The sequence below is a fragment of the Mauremys reevesii genome, unplaced genomic scaffold, assembly GCF_016161935.1.
Source record: "Mauremys reevesii isolate NIE-2019 unplaced genomic scaffold, ASM1616193v1 Contig123, whole genome shotgun sequence".
NCBI classification, from domain to species: domain Eukaryota; kingdom Metazoa; phylum Chordata; order Testudines; family Geoemydidae; genus Mauremys; species Mauremys reevesii.
In genome coordinates this window covers 11,181-20,857 of record NW_024100742.1, presented here as the reverse complement: position 1 = coordinate 20,857, position 9,677 = coordinate 11,181, and the positions used below count along the sequence as shown (strand labels likewise).

At 56.7% G+C, this 9,677-nt stretch overlaps 1 long non-coding RNA gene across 1 annotated transcript; it reads left to right on the top strand.

Moving 5' to 3' along the window:
* The first annotated feature begins 7,843 nt into the window (after positions 1 to 7,843).
* Positions 7,844 to 8,960, top strand: LOC120392917. The gene is made up of 3 exons (XR_005591824.1): positions 7,844 to 7,887; positions 8,362 to 8,441; positions 8,899 to 8,960. It is a non-coding gene; the product is annotated as an uncharacterized LOC120392917 (long non-coding RNA).
* Positions 8,961 to 9,677: the final 717 nt, after the last annotated feature.

Genomic DNA, 9,677 nt, shown 5'->3' with positions numbered 1-9,677 from the left:
CTACCTGATACAGGACACCAGTGCATATCTCCATAGGAACATACCCACACAGCAGGAGATCGCTGGTCCCTCTAGAATAGCAGCCTGTCTCCAACAGTAGTCATGGCTAGTTGCTCCAAAGGAGGTGACCAGGACCTAACTTTCCCATAGGTTTCTTCCAAATCTAATCCACTTTATGGACTAAACCATGAGTTTCTCGCCATCTAAACTATTTTAACCCGATCACGTCTTGAAAGACCCACCTCCTCGTGTCTCCTTGGCACCAGACTTTCCACAGAGCAGTTTCTGTTTTCATCCCTTTTCCCTTAATTGGCTACACTCTTCTTTCTCCTTTACCCGCCTAGGGCCACTTCCTCGCTCTTTCTGTGTTTATCCCTGTAGCGGGCCGGTGTGGCTCCCCTCCTCCCCGGGGAGGGTTGAGCCCCGGACACAGGAAGGGGCGGGGCTACAGAGTGGTGAGCCCGCCCCTCAGAGGGTCAGACGGCGACCCCGAAGGATAAAAGCCAGCCCTTCCAGCCCAGTCAGTGCCCAGCCACCAGGGAGAGCAGACCTGCCTGAGGGAGCTCCTAACGGAGGAACCGCTGGAGTCCCGGGCAGCTGCCTGGACTGGCCGGAGAGCACCCTCCCTCACTGCTGGGAAGACCTGCCGGAGCTTCCCCGCGCTACCTACGAGGAGGAGCCACCAGGAACTTCCCCCCTTCCTTGCTGTTACCCTGAGGAGCCCCCGGAGCAGCATTGGCCGGACTTCCCCGAGGAACTGCCCGATCTACCCCCCAGCCCGGGTTGTGAGGAACCCATGCAGTGGGACTTCCCAGGACCAGACGCCGTGGACCAGGTAGGACCAGAGGGGGATAGTGGAAGTGGCCCGGGGGCAGCCGACCCCAGTCAGGCTGCTGACCAGGCAGAGCCCATGTCAGTGTGTTGCGGTCAGGATCCCCACTGACCGAAGCGGTAACGACCGCTGTATAGGGCCCCAGGCCGGGACACAGTGCAGAGGGTGGGCCTGTGTCCCCCCCCTGCCACCCCACTTATGGGTGGCAGTTATCCCCCTCTCGTTACTGCTCAGCCTGCTGCAAGAGGCCTGAGCCCCTGTACTGTTTACTGCTCAGCCTGCTGCAAGAGGCCTGAGCCCCTGTACTGTTTACTGCTCAGCCTGTCACAAGAGGCCTGAGCTCCTGTACTGTTTACTGCTCAGCCTGTCACAAGAGGCCTGAGCTCCTGTACTGTTTACTGCTCAGCCCTGCTGCAAGAGGCCTGAGCCTTCCTTGAACTGTTTACTGCTCAGCCTGCTGCAAGAGGCCTGAGCTCCCCTGTACTGTTCAGTGCTCAGCATGGCTACAAGAAGCCTGAGCCTTCCTTAGACTGCTTATTGCTCAGCCCTGCCAGCAGAGGCTTGAGCCCTCCTTCCACGGTTTACGGCCCCGCCTTGCAGCCCGAGGCCGGAACCCCGGAGATTCGGACTCTGTGGCCTGGCCTTAAAGGGACAGGACAGAGCCCCCGGGAGACCAGCGGGCCGGTGTGGCTCCCCTCCTCCCCTCAGAGGGTTGAGCCCCGGACCCGCCTGCTACAATCCCTCTGATTTATTTATTGCTCCCTTCCTCCATCTAAGCTGCCTCCTCTCCCCCATCTGTTTAGGTTTTTGTAAGGGTGCTCATCACCATGGTATCTGAGCACCTTGCACAAAGCCACGCTTAGCTCTTACACGGCACTCACTCCACAGACCTCAAATCCCTTTACAAAGGCGTTATCATTACCCAGCTGGGGCAATGGAGGGGAAGTGACTGGTTCTGTGTCACGCAGCAGCCCAGAGCCAGCCAGCAACAGAACCTAGGTCTCCTGACTCCCAGGTCAACCCTTGATCCACCGGACCACACAGTCTACTCCATTAGCGATCCCTTCCATTCCCCCTCTGTCCAAGGTCATCTTGAGCAACCCCGGTTGTTCACCTGGAGCCAGCCCAGATCTGATAAACCTTAGGCTCTAAGGCTTAGGGGAATTTCTTAGGCCCTCAGGAATCATAGGACTCTTAATGATGCAGCAGCTGTGGGTACCACAGACATGGGTGGGGTTTTCTTTCCCATTTCCCTGGGGAGGAGAGACAGTAGGAGACTCCAGGCTGAGACACTGCTGCTCCACCTTCTGGCTAGGAACCACAACAACTTTCCATCTAGGTACAAGGAGCAATTAGTCCCCCTGTCTGGCAAGTCTTCACTTCCTCAGCCAGGGGTAGGGACACAAGGAAAGGAAGCTGGGCTCCCCCAAGGAGGGAGGGAAAGGACAAGAAGGTGTCCTGCTTTTTGCAAAGCAAATGGTCCTGCTATCCCTGCTGTTCTCCCTAGTTCTAACCCTTGTCACCAAATACTTTGCATGTAGTGACTTCTTTAGTAGGCTGAAAAGGCAAACGTGTCTGTTCAAAGCACATCATCCCTCCCTGAGAACTCTCTCCAATTCCCTCTGGCTTGGCACTTCCTATGCTTGGTATTGTCCTAAAGGTTTGTGTAAGATGAATGTGGGTCTCTTGTGTTTTCACCCTGCCCCTTTGGAAAGCTTGACCAAGAGCCACACAGCCATGTTTGAATGAAGTGAGTGAGACTACAAGGAGGGATGTGGCTTTCAATTCTCCAAGTATTTTGGTAACTCCAGAAAAATTATGTATTTACTCCCCTAGCACCTCAAGTGTGCAAGGCTCTTCAGCTGGGTAAAAAGGCACCATCCCCTACAAGTCAAGGCTTCTGATTTTAGGTTTTAACCATCAAACACCAATGAAATCAGTGTTCATCCAACAAACACCACAAAAACACTCTGTTTCTGTTGACTTCACCCCTTTCCCAGTGTGGTTTGTTTATGTAGGCAAAATGGCCCTGCTTCTGGACTGTATCTAAGGGCTTATCTACACGGAGCAGTAATGCAGGCTCTGGGAGTATGATTTCTAAAGCGTGCCTGAATTGCCATCAGCCAGGTAGGACAGGGGTGCACGACAGGGGCAACCTTGGAGATCCCTGCGGCTTTGCTTCAGCACGTCTCCGTCTCGAGGTCTCTCCTTGAGGACTGAGAGAATTCACTGTCACCTACGTGAGCGCACGGAGGACCCTCTTCGGAGTTGTCTCCTTTTCGTTTATAGATTTTGCCAGAAAACAGACGTCCCTGTATAGAAGGTAAGAGCCTCCGAAAGGTTTGGAACCTGTTCAGTCTGATCCATCACGTGCCGGCTGATTTTTAGGAAAGGAAAACACTAGATTGTGGGGGCAGCATTTTATTTCCTACCTAGGACTTTGTCCCTTAGAATCACTGGGGACATTGAGGTTTCTCCTTTTTTTTCCCTTTGTCTCTGTCCCTCCTACTTTTCTCTTCTTGCTTCCTTTGTCCTTTTCCTCTGCTCTCCTCCCACCCCCCGGAGCTCTGTGTGTGCAGCGGGGGCCGGGGGGGTTGTGGGAGGCCCTCACAGAGAGGTGAGACTGGAGCAGCGCTGCGAGAGTGATCCCCTCGGTGGTGACCTGCGCCATTCTTTGGGCTATTTGATGAGAACCCTTAGCCTCCCACCCCTCAAAGTCACAACCTTGATTGGCTGAGGAGGGGGCTATTGACAGGGAGGAAACTCTGGTCTCTGTTGTTCTCTTTTATGACCAAGCAAATCAGTCACAACCAGTTATATGTTTGACCAATGTTGCTGCTGCTCTCCATTCATTGTCTCGGAGCAGTTCATGTCCCTCTCTAACCTTCCAATTCTTCTAAAATACTTGCTGAATAATTCCTATGAACAATTGTTGGTCTGTAGCTCATTTGAGAGCAACTCTGCTACTGACTGGCTGCATCAGCTACGACAAGTCACTGCTCCTTTCTCAGCCTTAGTTTCCCCTTCTGTTAAGTACGAATAACAATCCTCTCCCACCTACCTCGCGATGGGTGGATGATAGGGATCCACTGATGAGTGTCACTAGTAGCAGTGCAGAATAGGAGGTGTCCTATCACATTGAGACATATCAGATTATGACATATATTGAAACCCCACTATATCACGATGTTTGGAGTCCAAAAACTTCCATCGCACTAAATGCAGGGTCGCGGTATAGCGAGGTTTGTCAGTGGTCCCCAACGCTGCCCAATGCCCAGCAGGGGAGAGGAGCCGCGGCTCCCTGCCTGCCGGGGACAGAGAACACCAGTGCCCGCATCCCCGGAGTCTCTGTCCCCGGCAGCCGGGGAAACGCGGCTCCTCTTGAAGCCGGAGAGAAGCCATGGCCCCACGCCTGCTGGGACAGAGAGCACCAGCGCCCGCAGCCCCGGAGTTCTCTGTCCACGGCAGGTGCGGGGCTGCAGCTTCTCTCCCCTGCCATGGTTTTGGGGACCATTGGCACAGAACCGTACTGTATTATACCTTCAAGGGGAGCCAACCTGTGATCGCGTTATATGCGATTTCGCATTCTGGCGGGGCGCGTTATTGCCAGGTTTGACTGTAATATTCTATTTTATTTGTATTTTATCCTTTTGAAATTGGTAAGAGCAGCAACTACTTAGCTCAGACTGAAGCATCTTATCTGATTTTCTAGATCACAGTTTCTCCTCTTTGTGTACGACGAGACAGTTTAATGCACTGTGACAAACAGGAGATGCTCTTGTTTTGCAAACAAATATTTGTTTGCAAAGAATTTTCATCCTATCTGTTATGATTTCAAGAAACAAAGTGGTTTAGTCTGAATGGATTTTCTGACAGAAAACGGTTTCCATGAAAATTTTCACCCCTTATTTCCTGGGCTCTCTCCCTGCCTCTGTGGGGGTTGTTGTCTGTTAGTTAGAACAGGAAGTCAGGATTGTTGGCTTCTTTTTCTGGCACTGTCCCCGCTTTGCTGTGGGACTCCTTGAGTAGGTCCAAGGGGAATAGGGTGGATTCTCTAACTCCTGGCAGCAGTGAGCCTGGGTGAGGAGGGATGCTCAAGCAGTCTGCGAAGGAGAAAGGGATGTTTCCAGGTGTTGAACGTCAAGAATTCTAAACTTTGCTAAAATGGCAAGTGTAGAGAAACAAGAAAGAGTTGGAGCCAAACTTTAACCATTGTCCTTTTTAAAGCCCATTCGGGGATGTGAGGCCCAGAGAGCCCAGTCCCACAGATCAATAGGCAGCAATGGAGCCAGGAGTGACACTCCCTCTCAAAGGCAGGGGGAGCGGACACTAGGGCCTGGTTGCGATTGCCAGCTGTGGGAGGGAGTGTGCAGCAGTGGTTAGTGAAGGGGTCCATCCATGGCTCTGACACTCGGTGTGACCCTGAGCCAGTAGCTGAGGCCTGTTTGCCATCAGAAGGGTCGGGGTCCCACGGCTACAGCCCAGGGGGGTTGGGAGGCTCCAGGAAGGTGTGTAAAGTGCTGGGATGTCAGGATCCTGGAGCCGCTGTCACCCCCGCACTAGGGCAGTGTTCTGCACCCTGCTGCTGCTGGCTGACTTTCTCCGGCCCCTGGCAATAAGACAGACTCTTGTTTTCACAGCCAGTCAATCGCCCTCGAGCCATCACCCTGCCTGCTGGCTGGGCAGGGAACTCCTCAAGTCCCCACCCTCTCCAGCCTGCCTTGGGCTTGGAGAGTGAGGAGGAGGGCGAGGGACGTCTGCTGACCCTGACCATCCGCCATCCGTCGTACCAGCACCCAGAGCAAGTGAGTGGCATTAGGGTTCCTCGGTGGCTTCCCCTGTCTGTCTGGAGAGAGGCAGAAAGAGGGGGAGAGAACATCTCCAAAGGGGGATTTCATTTGCAAACAGCCCCCAAGAGCTCCTCACTCTCAGACTGGGCAGGGGCTTCTCCAGAGCCGTCTCCAGTGTGTTTGGAAAGGGGCTCCCAGCCCTTCCCTTGTGGGACACTGTTCCCCAGGCTGGGAGTCTCTGAGCTGGCCCAGACCCTGTGAGCTGCTGAGAATGGAAATCAATGGGGAATGAGGAGGGCGCTGGGCTTCCTGTGCCTAGGGTCTTTGTGACTTTGACGTGGGGAATGGTTTCCCAGGAGAGGTCCGGACTCCTGGGTTCTGTTCCTTCTCTAGCCTTGGTGGGGGACTGTGGCCTGGGATGACAGGAGGGGGCTGCTTGTCCAGAATAACCGATGGTCTTTGGGACTGACCCCATTGCTCTAAAAGGATGAGACTTCCTGGATCTGGCAGCAGCAGCAGGGATGACGAGGGGGAACGTTGAGGGGGAGCAGATCATGCAATGAACTCCTGCCAGTGTGTGTAGCTTGCACTCCCTGCACTCCTATGGGGGGAGAAGGGGCTGCTCTGGTTGGAGCAGGGCTGAGGAGGGACCGAAAAGGCCCAGGAGTGACCCCAGACTCACACCTGCTCCCCGCTCGATTCCAGGATAGCCAAGCTCCTGCGGAGGTTCAGGAGGAAGGCTCTGCAGGTGGCCCCAGAGCCTTCGGGAAGGAGCGGCCATCTTCCCAAGGGGCAGAGCCACCTCTCCGTCCCCGCTGGAGGGGAAGCAGCTCCCATCCAGGCCAGAAGGCGGAAGTTCCCAGCCTTCTGGAGAACAAAGCCAGCTCCTGGCACAGGCGCCGAGCTGGGAGAGGCCCCGACCAAGCCCAGGTGGAGCTGGCTCAGGATGAGGTTTTGCGGACAGGACTCAGCCCAGGAGGGGCGCCAGGCAGGGAGGCTCTGGAGCCTGTTATGTGGGCAGCAGCGGCCCCAGGAGCCCAGCCCCCATTCCCAGCAGGGGGCATCGCCCTGCCCGGGCTCTGAGGATCTTTCAGCCCCCTCAGACCAGGAGCTAGAAGATCCCAGCACCAGCACCATCAGCTCAGCACGGGATAGCAGCAGTGCCTGAGGGCTCCAGCAGCAGCGACGCCTCTGGATGCTGCTGCTTTGTTCCAGGTGAGGAGCCAGGCTGGGCTGAGGGAGGGGTGAGGACGGGGATGTGAACACCCTGGGCCCAGACGCTCTCCCAGGGATATGGCGGGGGTGTGTGTGTCCCCAGCCCAGGTGTCTGGCCTGAGCCACGTGAACCCCACTGACACCAGCAGCAGTCACACAGCTGCCCCTGCAGCAAGGGGAGCTGGGGGTGGGGGCATCAAGAGCTGCTGCCACTTTGTCCCTTGATGCTCTGGGGCTGGGGGAGTCGGCACCTCCCGTGGAGTCCTGGACAGTGGAGGGGGGGGGCTCTGCTATGGGCTTCTGAAGCTGTTGGGGGCTGAAGGCAGCCCTGAGAGGGAGGTGTGGGGCCCGATCTGCCCTGGGTGCCTGAGGTGGGAAGGGGGGTCCTTAATCCTGCGCTCCCCACCACACCCCTGTCCTTCCCCCAAGGGGCAGCAGACATCCCCCTGTTCCCTTCTCTCCCGGGTGCAGGGACCCCCACGGAGTCAGCGGCGGAGGAATGGCTGGAGATGACCACAGAGGAAGCTGCTCTCAAGGTCATCGGAGAGCAGCTCCAGGGCAGAGACAAGGTACAAATGTTCCCCACCTGGGCTGGAACCAAGATTGTCCTGTCCCTTCCCAGCATCCCCACCCCCTGCCGAGGGTCTTGTCCTTGATGATCCACCCCCCTAATGGGGCCCTTGTACATCCCTGATGTGGGACCCCCAAGATGGGGGTGTTTGTCCCACAACAGCTGAGGTCTCCTCCCCCCACAGGCACTGTCCCAGTTCCCAGTCCTGCTTGTGTAGGAGTCGTGGGGGATTTGGACACTAGGCGGCTCCCCACAATCCCCCACTGAGGCCTGAGCCCTGGAGCTGGTGTGGGTGGGGAGGAAGGTCCCTAGCTAACAGGTTCTCTCTCGCTATCCCCCACTCCCGGTGGGTACAGGATGAGGGGCAGCAGCTCAGGTTCCTGCGGGCCATCTACCCCGCGCGTCTTGCTGCACAGGACAGAGGGCAGGACACGCTGGAGCCGCGCTGCTGCAAGGCGGCTGTGGTGGAGAGGATTGTGGTGAGTGAGATCCGGCAGCTGGAGCGGGGAGAGAGACGTGGGATTGGCCGGGTATGCACGGGCTAATGGGTGGGGGCTGGGGGGTGTGGGCGGGGGCAGCAGAGGGCAGGGATTGCTGGGGCTGAATGCGGGGAGAAGAGAAGGGAGAATTGTGAGATTGGGCAGTGGGGGAATTGTGGGGCTGGAGGGCAGCTGTGACTGGGGGACAAGGAATCACATGGTCCCAGCTCGGTCGTGGGGATGGTGCTGAATGGGGGCAGGTTTGACAGGGAGGAGGGAAGAAGGGGATTGGGACTGAGCTGGGCAGGAATCCTGGAAGGGGACCAGTTTGCTGGGCAGGAAGAAATGGGAGGAGCGGGAGGTAGTGGGGGATCCTGCTGGCCATGTGGGGCACTGACTGTGTCATCTCCTCACTGGGAGGTGTCAGCAGGGCCCAAATCCCTCATGCTCCTTTGTCTCCTTCGCATCTCACAGGAGCTCATTGAGGAGCTTCCTAAAGACTCTGCACCCAGCGAGATCCTCGCCAGCTGCCTGGCTGCTGTGGGCAACCTCACGTACCGAGACAGCCCCCTCTTCCCCTCCCCCCACCTGCCCCCCGCTGGCTCCCCTCACCCCAGTGCTGCTCAGGCCCCAGGCTGGGAGTCACTGCCCCTCCCACTCCCAGGTCGCTCATCTCCCAGGAGTGGCTCCTCTGGCAGAGCTGGGGGGGCGGGAAGGGTCACTCTCTCCTGGCTGGGCTCTTCTTTTCACTCCACTAACATTGCAGGGGCCTTGGGGAGGGGCTCACTCCCGGGCTCAGATACAGGAGGGGCAGCAGGCTCCAGGGACCAGGCGCTATTCCTGCCATGCCACTGTCTGTCTGTGACGCCTCGGCCTTGTCATTCCCTAGCTCAGTGCCTCAGTTTCCATTCTCGCCAGCCTGTGCCTGTAGCCCTGTGGTTTCGTGTCCGTGTTGGCGACAGTCCCACCCCCGCACTGCACAGTCTAATACCAGCTCCTCTCTCTTGCCAGCACCATGAAACCAGCCCTTGAGCCTGAGCTAGAGTCCCGCCTCTTGCAAGCTGCCCTTGGCTCGGTCTTCACCCTGGGCACGGAGACATCCAGGTACATCCTCCGCCTCTTCCAGAGTGGTCCTTGTCCCTGCTCCCTTGATTTGCTGGAGCTCCAGATTTAGGGGTGGGGTAGGCAGAGATGGCACAAGCTGTAGGGTTGGATCCTTCCCTCCAGAGGATTACCCCCTTCTTTCTTTCTTTCTTTCTTTCTTTCTTTCTTTCTTTCTTTCTTTTCCATATGCCGTGTTTTGCCCAGCAGCTCAGCTTCCATCCATAGCAACTTGGCTGTTTCCTACTCTTCCGCCTACAAGGTCCTCTGCAGAGACCTGCTAAGCTCACGGATCAAAGATCCAGGTGTCATCAATCCTTGCTAATTGTCTTCAGTGGGACGTGAATGAGAGAGGCCAGGAGATGTGTTTGGGAGTCTCACCAGTGCTTCCCAGAGACCCCTCTTCCCATCCTGTGGCAGGTGTTGGCCCAGTTTCCCTAACTCTGACCCATGCTTTGCAGGCTCTGCACACAGTCACACCAGAGCTCCTGGATGCCATGCTGGGGAACCTGCTGGCAGAGTCCCCAGACACAGACAGGCTCCACTTCATCTTGGAGGTGAGTCCCATAAGGAGGGGCGGGAACCAATTTTACCTTAACTCTTTGGGGGCTGGTAAGGAGAGATTGGCAGATCCATTTTCTATTCTGTCCTCCTAACTGGGTCCCCAGTGGGGCGTCCTTGGATGGGGA